We start from the raw sequence: 18,287 nt of genomic DNA on the forward strand, positions 1-18,287 counted from the left end.
TTGTCGAACACCCTAGCAACCAACATCCAAAGAGGGATATCTTCCATTCTGAATGTCACAGAGGCGTGGGAGTTGGTTTATATCATTCACACTGACAAGCAGCCTTTGAAGTTTCATCATTGGCAGCTGCCAAGCCACTCCCTAGCAACCAAATAGAGTACCCTAGCAACCGTTTTGCAAGACCTATATCTCTGCATCAGAACATCGTATAGAGATGGTGGTTGGCTCTTTTGACTCATGCTAGCAAACAGGACTTCCAACAAGCTACACATGCTAGCTGTGAATAGCTACATGCTAACTGCAATTAGCTTAGGGTAAACATGATACAAAAACAACTGTTCTAGCATCATGCTAGCAACATGCTAATTATGTTAGAATCTTGTTAAAACATCCTAGAAAATTGCTAATAATGCTATCATCTTGCTAATAACATGCAAGCAACATGCTAATCATGCTAACATCATGCTAGTAACATGCTAATCATGCTGGCATCATGCTAACATCTTTTGCTAAAAACATATTAGCAACGTGCTAAGCATGCTAGCATCATGTTAATCGTATTAGCAATATGTTAATCATCCTAACATGATTCTAGCAACATGCTAATCATAGTAAATCATGCTAGATTGTGATAAATTCTGGTAAATAATGTTAGAAACATGGTAAATCACGGTAAATCATGCTATAATGTGATCATTCGTTGTAAATCATGTTATAAACATGGTAAATCATACTAGAATGTGGTATATCATGGTATCACAACATTGTTAATTGTGTTAGCATGTGTCCAGGGCCGAGTTTTGCCACTGCAAGCACCACTCACATTTTCTTCAGGAAATGTACATTCGAGTTTATAGTTATTATTACAGTAAATACATGTAACGTGTAACAATAAAGTGTAACCAAAAAAACCCGTAAAAAAAATCTACATTTATCAAGTTTTTAGAAATGTACACAGTATTTGTGTTTGTTTCATATGATTTAAAAAAACTTTTATACTATTTTCTACAAGTTTAAAAACATTCATGTGGTTTATGTAAAAAAGTAATAACATATTGTCCTTAAACACTCATATATGTGAGACTACATCTGAATTATGTTAAACAAAATTGCAATTACAATTATCATTTTAAATTAGAATAATAAATAAATAAATGCTCATTATGTTTATTTTTTCCAGGTCAGTTTATGTTAAATTCGCTCTGGAGAAACTCAACAAGCTGAACATGACAGAATCATCTGAGCAGAAAAGAGAAACTAAGAGCATCAACATTGTGCCGTCAGTCATTATTACATCAGGACTGAAACCACATGAACTACTGGAACCTCATCAAATGAATGGTTGTTGTTTTCAGTGCAAAGAGTTTCTCATTTCCCCAGATTAGTGTGTCAACATGCCCCATTACTAGATCAGTGTGTGTTGTTAATAATGCGCTGTTTTCCCCTGTGCAATAACAGTGAACATGAGAGTGATTTGTGTGGAGAAATGAAGCAGATGTTGACTGGAGTAAAGTGTGAGTTCTGCTCTCGGTCTCATATCTGGTGTCGTCAGACCTCAGGTGTGAATAAAGCTGAAATGAATGAAACACTCGGCTAATGTTTGTCTCTCTACTGGAGTCACACACACATCTAGTTTAGCAGAAGGAAAATCTAATGAGAAAGAGGACAATCACTGCTTTGACTAGTTGTCTGTGAAGAACTCAATATTCTTATGGCTCTTTGATGTCTGAATGTTAATATTAGTTTTGTTTGATTTGTTCTTGTAAATTACAAAAATAATAGTTGAAGTGCTGAGTAATATTAAGTACATGTACGTACTATAGGGTTAGGGGTCATTTATAGTTATTACTATAGAATGATTAATTACTTCCAAATCGAGCTATTCAAGTAATTTGGTGAAATAGTTTTTCATATTGCATTATATATTGCAGAAAAAATTAAATATTGCAAGATCAGTTTTTTGCTATATCTATATTTTTTGCAGGTCTATTACCGTGGGTCATTTTTAACCTTTAATATTACCTTTTAATAATAAAACAAGTAAAATCATCACTGTAAATAACATATAATGTACCGAATTGGCTTTGCTTGGTGCTAATTCGTAAATCAAAGGTAAAATGCACAGACGCACAGATATTTATTAGTGATTAGGGCTGGCAAGAATCTGGCGATACGGTACGCATCATGATACATGGGTCACGATTCAATATATTGCCATATATTTCGATACTGTGTATAAGGTGATATATTGGGATTTTTTTAAAGTAGGACTATAATTTTAGAAAAAGTCATATTAAAAAAAAAGACATGATGTGCATAAAAGTCAAAGAAGTTTACTTTAGGTAAACAATTCAGTCAGTTTTTTTTCCTCACATTTGTCACGTTAGTTACATTAGGCTACACACGTTCCGCATTCTGACACCGCATCGCACAGCCTCTGCATGGGTTGTACCATGTGAGGGAGTTCTCCCCTCCCCTCCTATAGAGTTGGTTGGGTCCATAGCCCGTCTTTTCCAAAACGTTTTCTCAGGTAGGCTACCGCGGCACCGCCTAAAGCGAAGTGCAAAAGAGGGAAAAACTCCAATGCAATCACCCCTATCGCATATAGAAACAGCTGGTGAGATACAATTTGCAAGACAATGTATTTAATAAATAGTGCGTGTAATTTCTTCAGTACCGTCAGCAGAACTGATAACGTCCAAGCTTATCGATACTGCGGTCTTCATATAATTTGGCCCCAGGGCCCATTTAATACTGGGTTTCAGTACCCATGCCTACATATGGGTGTGTTCATATGGATGAAAGCCTGTTGTGTTCGGTCTCTTGATTTGTGATAGTGGCAGCTATTGTGAAACTCACCTTCTTCATCTACTGAGTGTGGATGGCATCAAGATCTTGTACTGAAGAATCATAGGGCCAAACGCTAGGGATTATATCTCATCTGATAACAAGAGCACAGCCATAAGTTTAAGAACTCTAATGATATCTTTACCCGCTGATATTGCATTGGGGATATCAATTCAAACATTTTAAAGGCTAAGAGTATGAGCCATGAGTAAGCTGGCCAGATATCTGTGAAAAATAACTTGCGTGCCTGAACCACATTTAGCATTTAAAAGTAAAAAAGAATTTCAGTATTTATCAGTAAAATGTATTTTTTACTGATAAATACTGAAATTCTTTTTTACTTTTAAATTTACAAATGAATAAATACCCCTGAGTTGGACAGTATGGTGTCTGTCTCACTGGCCAACATAGCGCAAAACAGACCTAGAGAAATAAAATAAAATATATCAATATATCCTGTTATCATAATAGTTAAATAAATTATTATAACTACGACCATTATACCATTATATTTGTCGCCTATTATTTAGCCTACGGGCTTCTCAATGACAATCACACGAAGAAACCTGGGGTTAATGATTTTAAAATGTGAGACTTCTTTCAAAAGCATAAATCTTTCAGACCCCAAACTTTTGGACAGTAGTGCACTGTATGTTTGAGGTGGTTTTGCTTACTAGTCATATGGTTCATAGCCGTAGAGATTTTCTTGGACAGGGGGTGCAGCAGGCCTTCAGCATGATGATCTAGAACATATCATGCAATTTGACAGATCCAACAATGTTACATAGGATTTACAATAGGGTTTATTACAAGAAACCAAGCTAGAGCAGAGGTGAACTGCAGAAAAGAGAAAGAATAATATATATATATATAAGATATATTTCTTAAGATAATATATTAATTAATATAATAATTAATTACATATTAATATAAATAGATGCATATGAAATTAATATCATGATTAAACAATAATTCACCCTTTGTTGTAGAGGTTTTTTTCCTGTTGCTCCTGAAATCACTTTCGTCACTGATTAACAGTGCAGTGCATTCTTTTAGGTTAAATACATTAGCTTACTTCCAATCACCCATTGACAAATTACCAGCAAAACAAAACTATCAAAAAACTGTTATCTACACAAAGATGTGGTTAAAACCCCAAACTTTCATAAACAAGAGCTCCAGTCTAGTATTAGCCTTAACGTAGGCCTAACTTACCTCTTCTGAAAATGGTTGAGATGCTAACGGACTTTTTCGAAGACACAAAACCATTTCTATAAAGTAAATATTCAACAGAAGCGTGTCAATTACACGTAATAAAGGTGTCAGGGACGTTTGTATGTATTATTTGTGTGAATTTGTTGACTAAACTCACTTGAAAGCAGTGAAAACAACTAATTTTTCAGCTTATATATATATATATATATAAACTTTGCTTACACCTCACAAAATTTAAATTGTTGCTCGCGCGCAACAAGCAGAGGTTTGTGTGACGTCACGTGTCGAGAGCGCGCGCTCATAACGGGCGTCCCTGCGAGAGAGAGTGGATCGCCATCGCTAGACTCCAGCTGGGGGTTTCTGTGGTTTTTCTGAGGCAAGTACTTTTTACTGAACAAATTAATTTTATAAGTTACTTTTACAAAGTAAACCATTACCAATATCACTTAAATATGGCTACATTTATGAAGAAAGTAAATAATAAAATCGAATAGGCTTTTAATAACAGCTAACAGGACAGTCTAAAGGAACTTTACTTAATTTTACTTCACTTAGTTTTCCTCGAAACTGCCGCTTTCATATCCCATTAAATGCCATAAAATTGACTGACTGCCTTTTCCAGCAGATGGACTCAATCTAATATCTACACAAACAATGGGTTTCCGTCTTTTTTACGACCAGTTATGGCATATTTTACTCGTCAGTTAATGCGTGGCGTTTTGAGGTAAGATAGGCCTATCGCGTTTCCTCAAAGCCTCTCTCTCTCTGACCCAGGCCCGGCTAGTCATTAGCCAATTAGAGAATATAGGCTAGTCATTAGCAATAATCATTGATGAATAATAATGTTTCTTCTATTTGTCTCTTTTCCCAGTGTCAACAGGAGCTAACTACAGCCCACAGCTCCTTTAAGAGCCTCAGCACTGAGCATCTGTGGCTTTGTAAGTATGTTTTGACTAACTATCAGATGCATTATGTGATTAACATATTGTAATGCATAACTTGCCTCTACACTTACATTTCTTTTTAGGAGCACTTGTGAGAATCAAGAAAGATTTTTGATTATTTTCAGTTGTGCACTTTTTTTCAGGATTCTTTGAATAGAAAGTTCAGAAGAACAGCATTTATCTGAGAGAGAAGCACTTCTGTTCAGGCAGTATTTATTTATTTATTTATTTATTTATTTATTTGGTTGTTGAGTGAAATTAATACTTTAACCCTTAAACAGGCAAGAGTAGAAAATGATAAGCAACAAATAATTTCATGTCATTTTTTATATCATCTGGACTTAAGTAAATCATATCCAAAAGAATTTTTGAAAAGTGTTATGTATTTTGGACTTTATGAGTTGTGAGTCCCAGATCACACTGCCTGTTTAGGGTATTAAAAAAAGGACCAAATCTATAACTGTAACTGCCATTGCATGTTTAAAACAATTATATCCTATACTTCAACTCATATAATGTTGACATATTATATATCATTGGAAAGCTTACAAACTCAAGATTCAGCCTGTGAAAATCGTTTTGAAATCGGACCTTGCGTTACCATAAAAAAGGTAAAAAAAAAAAAAAAAGGGTCAGGTTTAGGTCAGGCTGACTAATTGATCACAGATAACTTGAAGCAAATCATGTGACCAGCATACTCAAGACAGACAGGCTGCATCAGTTTAACCTGTACATTTTACAATTTGTAAAAAAACAACAACCTCAGAATACAAAGATTGTTACAAAAATGAATACAAAGTGAATCCCTTTTTTATACCCAAAAGTGGCAATGTGACTCAGGTGTAACATATATTTCAAAAAGTGCTAAATAACAACGTGAACAACATTTTTATAAATTTTCTTTTTCAGCACATTAAGACAATGTTCATAATTAATGTTAGCAGTGTTAGTATTATTTTTTCAAAAGAAAAGTAAGTTTAATATATATTTACTTATCTCAAAATCTGAATGTCCTGCACCACTGGCAGCCATGTTGGATTTAGGTCAGGCTGACTAATTAATCACACATTTTTTTTAAAGGGGTGGTTTACTGCTTTTTTTCTTTGCATGATTGTGTTTATGGGATGCAATATAACATGTCTTCATGTTTTTTTTAAAGCCTTATTTTTCATAAATTTCACCTTTATTGTAAGCCGCTTTCTCCTCTGTCATTTGAACGACCGGTTGACTTCCTAATTCTATGAAACCACTCCCTCAGAAACAGGCAATGGGCTCAGATTGGTTAGTTGGGCCGGTGTGTTGTAATTGGCTAAACTGCGTAGTGCACGTTGTCGGAAACTTCACGCCCATTACCTTTACGGGCGAAAGTTGCATGTGCTCCGGTCAAATGTAAATAATGGTCGGTGTCATGTCAAGTCAAGTCAAGTATATCTGTATAGCGCTTTTCACAATACAAATTGTATCAAAGCAGCTTCACAGTATTAAATTTAAATAATACAACAAGGTTTGTTTCTAGTGGAATTTATTGATTGATCAAATAAATTAATATTCCCAAAATATCCCCAACTGAGCAAGCCAAAGGCAACAGTGCTGTCAGTACTGCCGTATCAGTTTGAGCCAGAATCAGACCCAGAAAGCAGCAGCGAAGAGAGTCAAGCAGAACCTCCGCAAACACGGCTCTTACAAAACGTTTCTGAATGGTACATTTTTCTATTATTATTATTCTATTCTATTCTACTATTATTATATAAGAATTTCGATAGGCCTACTCTGTTCCTTGAAAATGCTACTGCTGCTTGTTAGCTTTTGAGATACGGTTTTCTCCTGATTAAACATTTAATATACATGACTGAGTAATACCGTTTTTTAAAGTTATTGTTTTATCGATTACATATAATTTTTTGAACTTTATACACGTTTGTCTTATACACACAAAATAGCATCGAACTAACTGGCTACTGGGCTATAAACAGTGTTGGTTTACGTTCTTGATCAAATCGAAAAATTACGTCATAAAGTATACATGGAAAATAGGCTACATTTACAAAATTAGTACATAATTACAAATTCAGGTCCAAAATGTTTGTACGCGTTTGTCATAGACACACGAACTAAGTGGCTACTAAAGCCAGCGCTGGCATTTGTTTACGTCCTTGATAAAACTAAAACATTACGTCTGAAATTATACATGCAAATACATTTAAAATGATTAAGTCTTACTTACAGGTTGTGGCCCAACAACTGCTGCCTCTGGTTTTAAAGTCGGAACTGCTTCATGTTTTAGTAACAGTTTCTTGTTGAATCCGGCATTGAATTCGTGGAGATTCTGGAAGCTGTCTTCCGTAAAATGCGCAGCACAGAGAGCTAAATTACGATTGTAATTTTCAGGAACATAATCAAATATAAATTTTAGCCATTGTTGACGAACTTCAGCGTCCGTAAGAAGCCCGAACACAGAAGTCCTGACAGCTGGGTGAAAATAACACACTTTCGACGGCATGACTATACAGCTCTCCACTATAACTCTTCCTCTTCGACAAAGCCTCAGAAATATGACCATGCCCCCTTTCTTGCATATTCCGGAGGGAGGGTTGATGTGGGTTAGTTACGTATAAAACCCGGGAAGTATCTCGTTGTAGCCCCATTCGAGTAGTTTTTGTAGGCATTAAACTTCCTGATTTTTAAAAGACAATATCTCTGCTTACGTTGAACTTTCAGCGCAGCAACTTTGCAGATACTGTTCATACACCAGCAGCAACAGTACACACTATTTAAAATGAAAAAAGTGAAATCGCAATCAACCACCCCTTTAAACAAATCATGTGACCAGCATACTCAAGACAGACCAGGCTGTGATAAATGATAAAAGGATTTGATGAAAAAAATCATTCTTATGCCCCAAAAAAGACGACAAAAACGATGTTACACCCAGATCACATTGCCAGTTTTAGGGTTAATTCGGCAAGGATGCATTAAATTGACCTAAAGTGACAGTAAAAACATTTGTAATGTTACAGAAGCTTTCTATTTCAGATTTAAGTTTGAAGGGCCATAAAGTTACTCAGTGTAGCTTTAACGTAATTGTACATTCAGGCAATTAATAGAGTTCCCTAACAAGGGATGTGCAATAAAGCTGTACTATTTAAACTAACTCGACAGGTAATAACTGCTGTTGCTCAAGTTGATTCCTCGTCTGTCCATGAACAAATTTAGATTAAATAAACTCCACAACTCAAAACTCAACCATTTCTCACACATTTTCTCTGTTTGTTTGTTTTCTCAGATCAGCCATCAGTGGTTTACCGGTATGGCCAGTCAAGACCAACTGGGATGCTTTTTCATGCTTCATGCTTTTTTTGCGTATTGTCATGATCCCTGCTTTGATTTGTTATGAATTCAGTTCTCTTTTTGCCTCCTCCTTTTGCTTCTAAACTGAACGCAAATGTCACTGCGAATTGGGTAAGAGACAAACATAAATGACTTAATTGGGGAGATTGAGAGATGAAGCCATGCTGATGACCTCTGTCTGTGGTGAAGTAGTGAGTCTGACGTGTGATTAAACTCGAGGTTCTGTGGGGTGCGGACTGGATCAACTCCATTCCCAGAGCTTCCGGACAAATCTTTGGGGTGCGCACTGATGGGGCAGTGAACCCCAGGTTACCCCGTGAGTCAGTCCTAGAGCTCCTCATGTACGGTTTTAGGGGGAAATCGGGTTTACTGGATACGTTGATTTCTTAGGCGTGCCGCAAGAACACCACAGACACAGTGTGATCACCATGGGGAAATCTCAGAGTTAAACTGGGAGTTGTGAAAAATATGATACACCGGTGTATTGGCAGATGAGAAGTTTATCTATGTATCATCTTTTTACTCTTTTAATTCATTTTATAACTGTACTGTACATCTTTTTAAATTGTTTTTATGGTTTAAAGTGCCCCTATTATGCTATTTACTACAACACTCACCTACAACAGGTTTACGTGGATCAAAGGTAAAACTGTTTCATTCTCTCATAATAGATTCAGATTTTCTGAGGCATTAGGCAGCGTCTCCGCGGTTTAATGGCGAGAGAAACGCTTCTGCAAAGGGACGGATGGCCTGTCGAAACGCTGTGTCGTCGTAGGAGAGGAATGTGGACAAACGTTGACACAACAGATCAAAGGTTGGCTTGCTCATCCTAAAATTTCGGACCCACTGCTTCTCGTTAAAGCCCGCCACAATATGCTCCCGCCAGTCCTGATCTCTCTCGCACACAATAACTGAAGCAAATGCACAGGCTGAAATGATCCGCCTCATAATCATGGTGATGTTTGGCGAACTTCGCATGTATCGCAGAGCTAGCATCAAGCATATTTCGCGTTCGTCCACCTGTGCAAGATAATTTAACCCTTTAAGCATGCGTGATGTTTCAGATAGGATGGCAAGTGTAAACACATGAATCGGATATGGGGCACAATTGAAAGAACGTGTAAACGGACGGTCGAAAAAATCAGATACACACTCTAAAAAGAGATGTGTTAAAAATGACACATGTTGTGAGTGTGCTCAGGGACAACACATGTTGTGTCAGTTTTAACACATGTAGTGTGTGTGCTCAGGGACAACACATGTTGTGTCAGTTTTAACACATGTAGTGTGTGTGCTCAGGGACAACACATGTTGTGTCAGTTTTAACACATGTAGTGTGTGTGCTCAGGGACAACACATGTTGTGTCAGTTTTAACAGATGTAGTGTGTGTGCTCAGGGACAACACATGTTGTGTCAGTTTTAACACATGTAGTGTGTGTGCTCAGGGACAACACATGTTGTGTCAGTTTTAACACATGTAGTGTGTGTGCTCAGGGACAACACATGTTGTGTCAGTTTTAACACATGTAGTGTGTGTGCTCAGGGACAACACATGTTGTGTCAGTTTTAACACATGTAGTGTGTGTGCTCAGGGACAACACATGTTGTGTCAGTTTTAACAGATGTAGTGTGTGTGCTCAGGGACAACACATGTTGTGTCAGTTTTAACACATGTAGTGTGTGTGCTCAGGGACAACACATGTTGTGTCAGTTTTAACACATGTAGTGTGTGTGCTCAGGGACAACACATGTTGTGTCAGTTTTAACACATGTAGTGTGTGTGCTCAGGGACAACACATGTTGTGTCAGTTTTAACACATGTAGTGTGTGTGCTCAGGGACAACACATGTTGTGTCAGTTTTAACACATGTAGTGTGTGTGCTCAGGGACAACACATGTTGTGTCAGTTTTAACACATGTAGTGTGTGTGCTCAGGGACAAACACATGTTGTGTCAGTTTTAACACATGTAGTGTGTGTGCTCAGGGACAACACATGTTGTGTCAGTTTTAACACATGTAGTGTGTGTGCTCAGGGACAACACATGTTGTGTCAGTTTTAACACATGTAGTGTGTGTGCTCAGGGACAACACATGTTGTGTCAGTTTTAACACATGTAGTGTGTGTGCTCAGGGACAACACATGTTGTGTCAGTTTTAACACATGAAGTGTGTGTCCTCAGGGACAACACATGTTGTGTCAGTTTTAACACATGTAGTGTGTGTGCTCAGGGACAACACATGTTGTGTCAGTTTTAACACATGTAGTGTGTGTCCTCAGGGACAACACATGTTGTGTCAGTTTTAACACATGTAGTGAGTGTGCTCAGGGACAACACATGTTGTGTCAGTTTTAACACATGTAGTGTGTGTGCTCAGGGACAACACATGTTGTGTCAGTTTTAACAGATATAGTGTGTGTGCTCGGGGACAACACATGTTGTGTAGATTTTAACACATGTAGTGTGTGTCCTCAGGGACAACACATGTTGTGTCGATTCTTAACACACAACCTGTGTCGATTCTTAACACATCTCTGTGTTTATAAGGACTACACATTTTGTGTTACCTTTAACACAACTAATGTGTTATTCCTCTTACACTGAAGTGTGTTGAAACCTTTTACACACTAATGTGTTACAGTTACACAACTTGTGTCAGATATGTGTCACATCATGTGACTGTAGTCGGTGTGTATTTGCCAGAGTCACTTCCTGTGTTTTTACAACTGAGTGTTTGGGATGAACACTGTATTGGTAACTTGTGTTTATGGAGTCCAGTGACGTTTAATAAAGAGTTTGCTTGAACATTTTATTACCTGGATGTTTTAGACATCATGAATCTACACATAGACAAGCTCTTATTGAGAATTAGCAGAGGTTTGATGTTTCATTGAATGTTTTATTTGAAGTCACCAGAATCGTGATTAATGGCTCCTTTATTTGAGCTCTTGACCCTTTACTCTTGTGTTAGTTCTTCTCTGGCTGCTTTAACTGTGTTTTAATCAAATACATCTGTAATGGAGAGAGAAAATATGATCAGATGTTTCTTGATGATGTCTTAATCTTCAAGTACTGATCTGATCAAGTTTTTGAGTATATGGATGGTGTGCATTTATTGTATTTATGTGCTGTTAGTTATAATGGTCTTGTGAAACTACATCATGCGATCCAAAACTGCAGAATAGCATATATTGCTTTAAAAAAAAAAGAAATTTCAGTAAGTTATAAGCTGCAGCAGAAACTAGTCACGCACAGACATCAAGAATCAGCGTATGAATCTCAACAATGGTGACAAATGAAATGCTTCATACTGCAATGCATGCTGGGAGTCATGGATGAGTTTTGTACTATAGTGGCACCCAGCATGCATTGCGACGAAGCTTTTCGTTTGTCACCATTGTTGAGATTCATGTGCTGATTCTTGATGTCTGTGTGTGACTAGTTTCTGCTGCAGCTTAAAACTTTCTGAAAACATATATTTTTTAAGAAATATAGGATAAGTTAGCGTAGACTGTAAGATCCTGTACACAAAAACAAACTGTGAACTAATTGCAGTATGCTAATTTTGCTAAACCTTTTATAACTCATCTTTCAGATATTAATCTCTTGCTGAGCTTAACAAATCTACTTGATGATGATGTTATCGTCTGATGACTTTTTCCTCATGGTTCTTTCTGCCGTTTCAAACGTGTATAATAAATACACTGATACAGCAAAAAGAGAAACCTAATGTTAACGAGTCGAGGCTCAAGAGCACAGATAAAGCTGACACTAATCACGATTCTGGTGACTTCAAATGAAACACTTAGGCCCGGTTTCACAGACAGGGCTTAGACTAAGCCAGGATTAGACCATAGATCAATTAGGAGATTTAAGTAATTTTTATAAACATGCTTAGAAAAAAACATTACCGATGTGCATCTTAAAACTAAAAAGGCACTGATATATTTTTAAGATCAGTCAGTGCAGGTTTATTTCAGTGGAAACAGCTCAGACTTACATTTTAGTCTAGGACTAGTCTTAAGCCCTGTCTGTGAAACCAGGGGTTAATGAATCGTCAACACAAGCCCTGGTAATTCTCGATAAGAGCTTCTGTAGACGTCTGACAGAAATACATCGTTTGTTATAATAAATTGGTTATTAATAACAAGTGATTTGTTATTGAAAAATACATTGAAAAAGAGGCATGATGTGATTGGCTGCCAAAAAACACCCGTTAAGTTTTTATTTATTTATTTGAATGTATTGTTTTATTTATTTTAGAGCTTTTTATGGGATACCATATCAAATATACCTATAATTATTTTCATAAACACAAACTTCCCTCCACCCAGTGCTATCCAGTTACATTTTAACACACATTGTGTGTTAAAAAATCTACGCAACATGTGTCAAAATACCATCAACACATGCTGTGTGTTGTTTTACAACACATCTCTTTTTAGAGTGTAGGCGACAAATCAGAAATGGGCACCAAGACCTGCAGTGTAAACGAGGCCCATGACAGTCGCATTGGCACATCTCTGATTTATATCTGATTTATTTCCACATATAAATGAGGCCTGAAACCGATCTCGAAATATCCGAATGCATGCGTTGTTTTCCTGTTTACACGTTCATAAACACATCCGATCTGCGTCACATATGAGCAAAACATCTGAATTGGGTCACATTTCACTAGTAAACGAGGCCTTAGAGCTGTTACACACTGCATGAAAGGCCATTCTCAAAAATCCAAATAGGGGCACTTTAATTTTCCTTGCTTTTATTTTGTGATTATTTTAATTCCTCACTGTGTAAAGCACTTTTAAGTGCCAAAGTGTATGACGTGTGCTATATGAATAAAACTGTTGCATCACAATAAATAAATAAAATGGATGTAATTGATTGTGAGAGTGAATGAAGAATATGCTGATGATGGACTCAAGCCACTTTTTTGGAATTTATTAAACTCAATAGCATTTATGTAAAATATAAATGATAAAATAGTGTAAAATGGGCATAATACTGTAAAATGAAATTGCGGTAAGGGCATCATACTGTAAAACACATTTACAGGTAAGCTACTGTAAAGGGTAACTTACGGGGCAATAGTGCTGCCAGTAAGTTACCGCAGAAATACGATAAAATGTCTAACAGTGTATGACGTCATCAGAGAAGGAACGCCATTCCAGACCGGAAGTAGCTTTTCAGACTTTGATTAAAGATTACCGCGGCAAACACATGTTTTTTTTTCTGTGTATTAACTTGCACAGATTAATTGTTCACCACAAGACTAGTAATATGCGCCAGCAAAGTAAATAGGGCACATTTTGATTTCATGTCGACTTTAAGTTGATAAAACAAGTTTTAAAGCCAGGTTCTGAGTGGCATTATACTGCTTCAGTTTCTGTAAATGTGTTGAGAGTTCGGCCACTGTGGGGACGATATGTTTGGAGACTGTGACTCTTGTCAACATATTTATTATCCCCTCATAACACATATCATTTATGTTTCTTTCTACAGATGCCTACTCTAAAGGATTGCTACATATGCAGTACAAAACCTGGAGTAGCAGAGCATGTCCACACTGGAGTGCCAAGCAGCCGGATAAGCAGAAGCTGGAGGAAGAAAAGACCAGCTTTCCCAAGAGTGGAAAAAACTGCAGTGTGCACAAAGTTTATGATGCATCAGATCTACTGGTAGGTTTATCTTTCAGATGTTAGTCATAAAATAGTGAGTAAATAATCCCTGATATTCAGCTTTTACACCTGTTGTTGTTATATTTATATACAAGAGTTTCAGCAATTGTTTTTTCAGTGCACAACGACTGAGGTGTAACATCTGTGTGTGTCCAGTGTACTCAGGTCTGATGAAGAACACTAGATTAGCAGTCGTGTCTTGCATTGTTTAGCTCCAGCTTCGGGTTCAGGTGTGTTTAAGTGGGGTTAGAGGTAAACTCTGGATAGTGGCCCTGCAGGAGCAGGATTGAACACCCCTGAAAGAGGATAAAAGTACTGTAGTAGATTCACAATGACTAAACCATTCAAGCTCATTTCAAATGCAAAGACAAGAAGCCAAAAGTTGAAAAGGAACATTTTCATTTCTGAATCAGACTTTTTAAATCTGTAGCGACTCCTTGTCCATACAGTATGATGCTCTCTGATTGTTGCAGTCCTTTCAGAGATGTGGATAAATATAAACTAGAGCTGTCAAATCCATTATTTGTGATAACTCTCACTCTTCTGTAGTTAAACCGTGTACTAAGATCGACGGAAAATGAAAAGTTGCGATTTTCTAAGCCTATATGGCTAGGAACTACTCTCATTCCGGCGTAATAATCAAGGAACTGTGCGGCTGTACCATGGGTGCAGCAGGCGTAATGATATGACGCAGCGCCTGAAAATAGTCCCCAGCTCGGTAACTTCTTCCAACGTGACCGGGACTAAGTTTGTCTAACCTATTAGACCTATTTTCAGGCGCTGCGTCATATCATTACGCCTGCTGCACTCATGGTACAGCCGCACAGTTCCTTGATTATTCGCAACTTTTCATTTTCCGTCGATCTTAGTACACGGTTTAACTACAGAAGAGTCGAGTTTTAAATAGGAAAAATATTGAAACTCTTTGGTCATTTTGAAAGAAATGCTACTGGACTCGTCAGAATCAATGATCTGTGCTAAGCTATGCTAAAGGTGGTACCGTCAGACCCGGAGATCGGCTGAATGGATTCTAAAACAGTAAAACTCATCTGTTTAACTCTGGGGGAGTTGTAAAATGAGCATATTTCCGAAAAAAGTGGAGTATCCCTTTAATGATTGGATGAAGGAATGGGAAGGTTTATCTTTTTTCAGCCACAACACCACATTAGGTGGAGGAGTAGCAATATTATTTGCAAAAACCTTTAATCCAAGTTTATATCAAGTTAAAGAGTTTTTGAAGGGTAGACTTTTAAAAGTGACAGCACAAATGGAGAATTATAATTTTGTTTTTATTTGTGTGTACGTCCCCAACTCAACAATTGATAGGATGTTGGTTTTAGATACACTATGTTCTGTTTTACAAGATGTTTCTAATGATGATTATTTATTTCTGGGAGGAGATTTTAACTGTACAGTGAGTAATTGTGACAGAAATCATATTGAACCCCATAGAGAAAACGTCTCATTCAAATAATAAATAAGCATGAGTTAAAGTGACGTGTGGAAGTTTTATCATGAGGATAAAAGACAATATACTTGGGCACATGCACATGATAATGTCTTATCTCTGGCAAGATTGGATAGATTTGATGTGTTTAGGCATCATGTTGGTATTGTATTGGTATTGTATATTGGGGTTGTATTTTTCCTGTTGGTTTTTCAGATCATTGCATGGTGCAAGTTTCTTTTATTTTGAATTCTGTCAAGCCTAAAAGTGCTTATTGGCATTTTAATTTAACTTTGTTAGATAATTAGGATTTTATACACACTTTTAAATAGTTTTGGGCTGATTACAGAACGAAAAAAAAAAAATCTTTTCAATCAATACAAAAATGGTGGGATTTTGGCAAAGGACAAATGAAACAGTATTGTCAGCAGAATGCTCACAACAGCACCAGAGTTTTAAAGCAGTCCATGAAAGACTTAGAGAATGACATAATTAAGATACAGGAATTGGCAGAATCAACAAAACAACAAAGTTATTTGAAAATTCTTTCTAAAAAAAGAATCAATTGGCAGAATTATTAGGGGTTAAAACACAGGGGGCTTTGGTCCGGTCAAGATTTATAAGTCTTGATCAGATGGATGCACCTTCAAAGTATTGTTTTAACCTTGAAAGGAAAAATGGGCAAAAAAGATTCACGCTAGAGCTGTAATCGGGCCTTAAAAGTTCGGCCCGAAAAGGCCCGAGCCCGACAGAGTTTGGCCCGAGCCCAACAAGTACATTTTGATTGACAGCTTTTTAAAAGCCCGAACCCGTTTACAGCCCGACTGTCCAAAAGGCCGTCTATCAGCAGTGATTAGAGCAGAGTTAGGCTACTCATTGCGCGGCTCGCGAGCCTCATGCGGCTCGCATGGCAGTTACGGTGATATGATCACGCAGTCAATACAGATATGTAATGAAACATTAAAAACAAGCTATCCATAGCTAACAGTGATGCGCGGGTTGATCCAAAATAAGCGGGTGCCTGCGGTCACCCACGGTTTCGAGTCATCCAAAAATATTTTTAATGATATTCGGGTTGCGGTCGGTCGGGTCGTTTGAAATAAAGATGCAAATTAAACCTTTGTAATTTATAAAGTACTAGACACCATTTTCTATGAATAGGCCTACACTTTATTGGCTGAATAACTGGCGCGAAGATGACACACGAGCTCAGTCTGCAGGTAGAGAATAGGCTATCCTTCCCGTCCAGATCCAATGCTGCCACATTTTTAAATTACTATTATTTGAAGTAGGCGTAGGTTTGATTTTGAAATTGGTGGGGACCTTGTCATCAAATATAAATAAATATATTTTAAGTTTTGATCGAAATTATTGCTAGGGATATATCAGTGTCACTGGATATTGTTAGGGACACGTCCCTAGCGTCCCTATAAATTCTACGCCCCTGCGATACGTAGACCTACTACACCACAAAACTAGTTGAGGATAAATTCTTTAAAATTGGGGAATCCGTTATGGACGTGAGCGCTCTGAAAGCGGCACTAAAATACTGCTTTAAAACTTTCACAGAGACCTCAAAACAGAAAGCACAAAGCCTTTCTTTAAAGCGAATTTCGTTTTGTATTAATTGTATCTTAATTTTAATAAATTTTTGATCAACTAATTGCCTGGATTTAATACATAAGAAGTCAAATGAGGAGCTCTTTTCCAAAACGCGATTAATCCATTTCAATAGTTTTCAGGAAAATTACATTTTTTACCTATACCCACACATTTTGTGAATATTCAATATATCCTGTTAAAATGTTTTGTTTTTTTGTCTCAGTCTGAACATGTTGAACAATGATTATTAAATCAAACAACAATATTGATGATGATAAATTCAAAGTAAATTTTTTTTTTTGCTATAAATCCATCTTTTTTTTTTCAAAACGCTATAAATCCATCCATTTCCCCCCAAAAACGCTATAAATTTTTGTCTTTTAAAAAAATTTTTTTGTCTTTTATATGTTTGCATTTATGAGGAAATGCATGAATGCTTCCGTTCATCCCGGTATTCCTGCTTCTTGTGTTATTAAGGGAAATCATGTCGCAGTTACAAATTTGACTGGTAAATAATAAAGAATGAAAAAGAAAAAAGAGACTGCGCCGCACGCACACAGCACCTTTGTCTTTCGTTAAAAAAAGGAGTCATTTATACATTTTTTAACATCATTTATTCATGACTAACGGAGGCTAGAGGCCACTTGGAAGTTGGAACAAAGAAATAAATAAGTCCTCCAGAGACCAGCCTCCGTTTCACCTCAAGATCCATTTTCACGCTAATCTAAACACATCACCTGACCGCTCATTTACCACGCAACCCGATACGCAAGCCCGAGCCCGGCCCGAGCCCGTGTAAAATAATAGAAATTAAGACCGAACCCGACTAAACCCGTCGGAACCCGTCGGGTTCGGGCAAAGATCTTCAGCTCTAATTCACGCTTTGCGATCTGAGGAATGAATTCTGTTGTCCAATCCTGTAGTGATTAGAAGGAGGGCAATTGGTTTTTATGAGAAACTGTACAGAAGTGAACTAGGATCAGGCAATATCGATGAGAGTGTCTTCTTTGAGGATTTACCAAAGGTGTCTGATGAAGCTAATGCAGAGATTTCAGGTGCGCTTAGCCTGGGAGAACTGCATAAGGCCGTTCAGAGCATGGAATGCGGAATTGATGGCATACCAATAGACTTCTATAAATGTTTTTGGGAAGTTTTAGGAGAAGATCTCTTAGAGGTACTCAATGGTAGTCTGGACGAAGGTC

Source organism: Rutilus rutilus (genome assembly GCF_951802725.1).
Source record: "Rutilus rutilus genome assembly, chromosome: 1".
NCBI lineage: Eukaryota > Metazoa > Chordata > Actinopteri > Cypriniformes > Leuciscidae > Rutilus > Rutilus rutilus.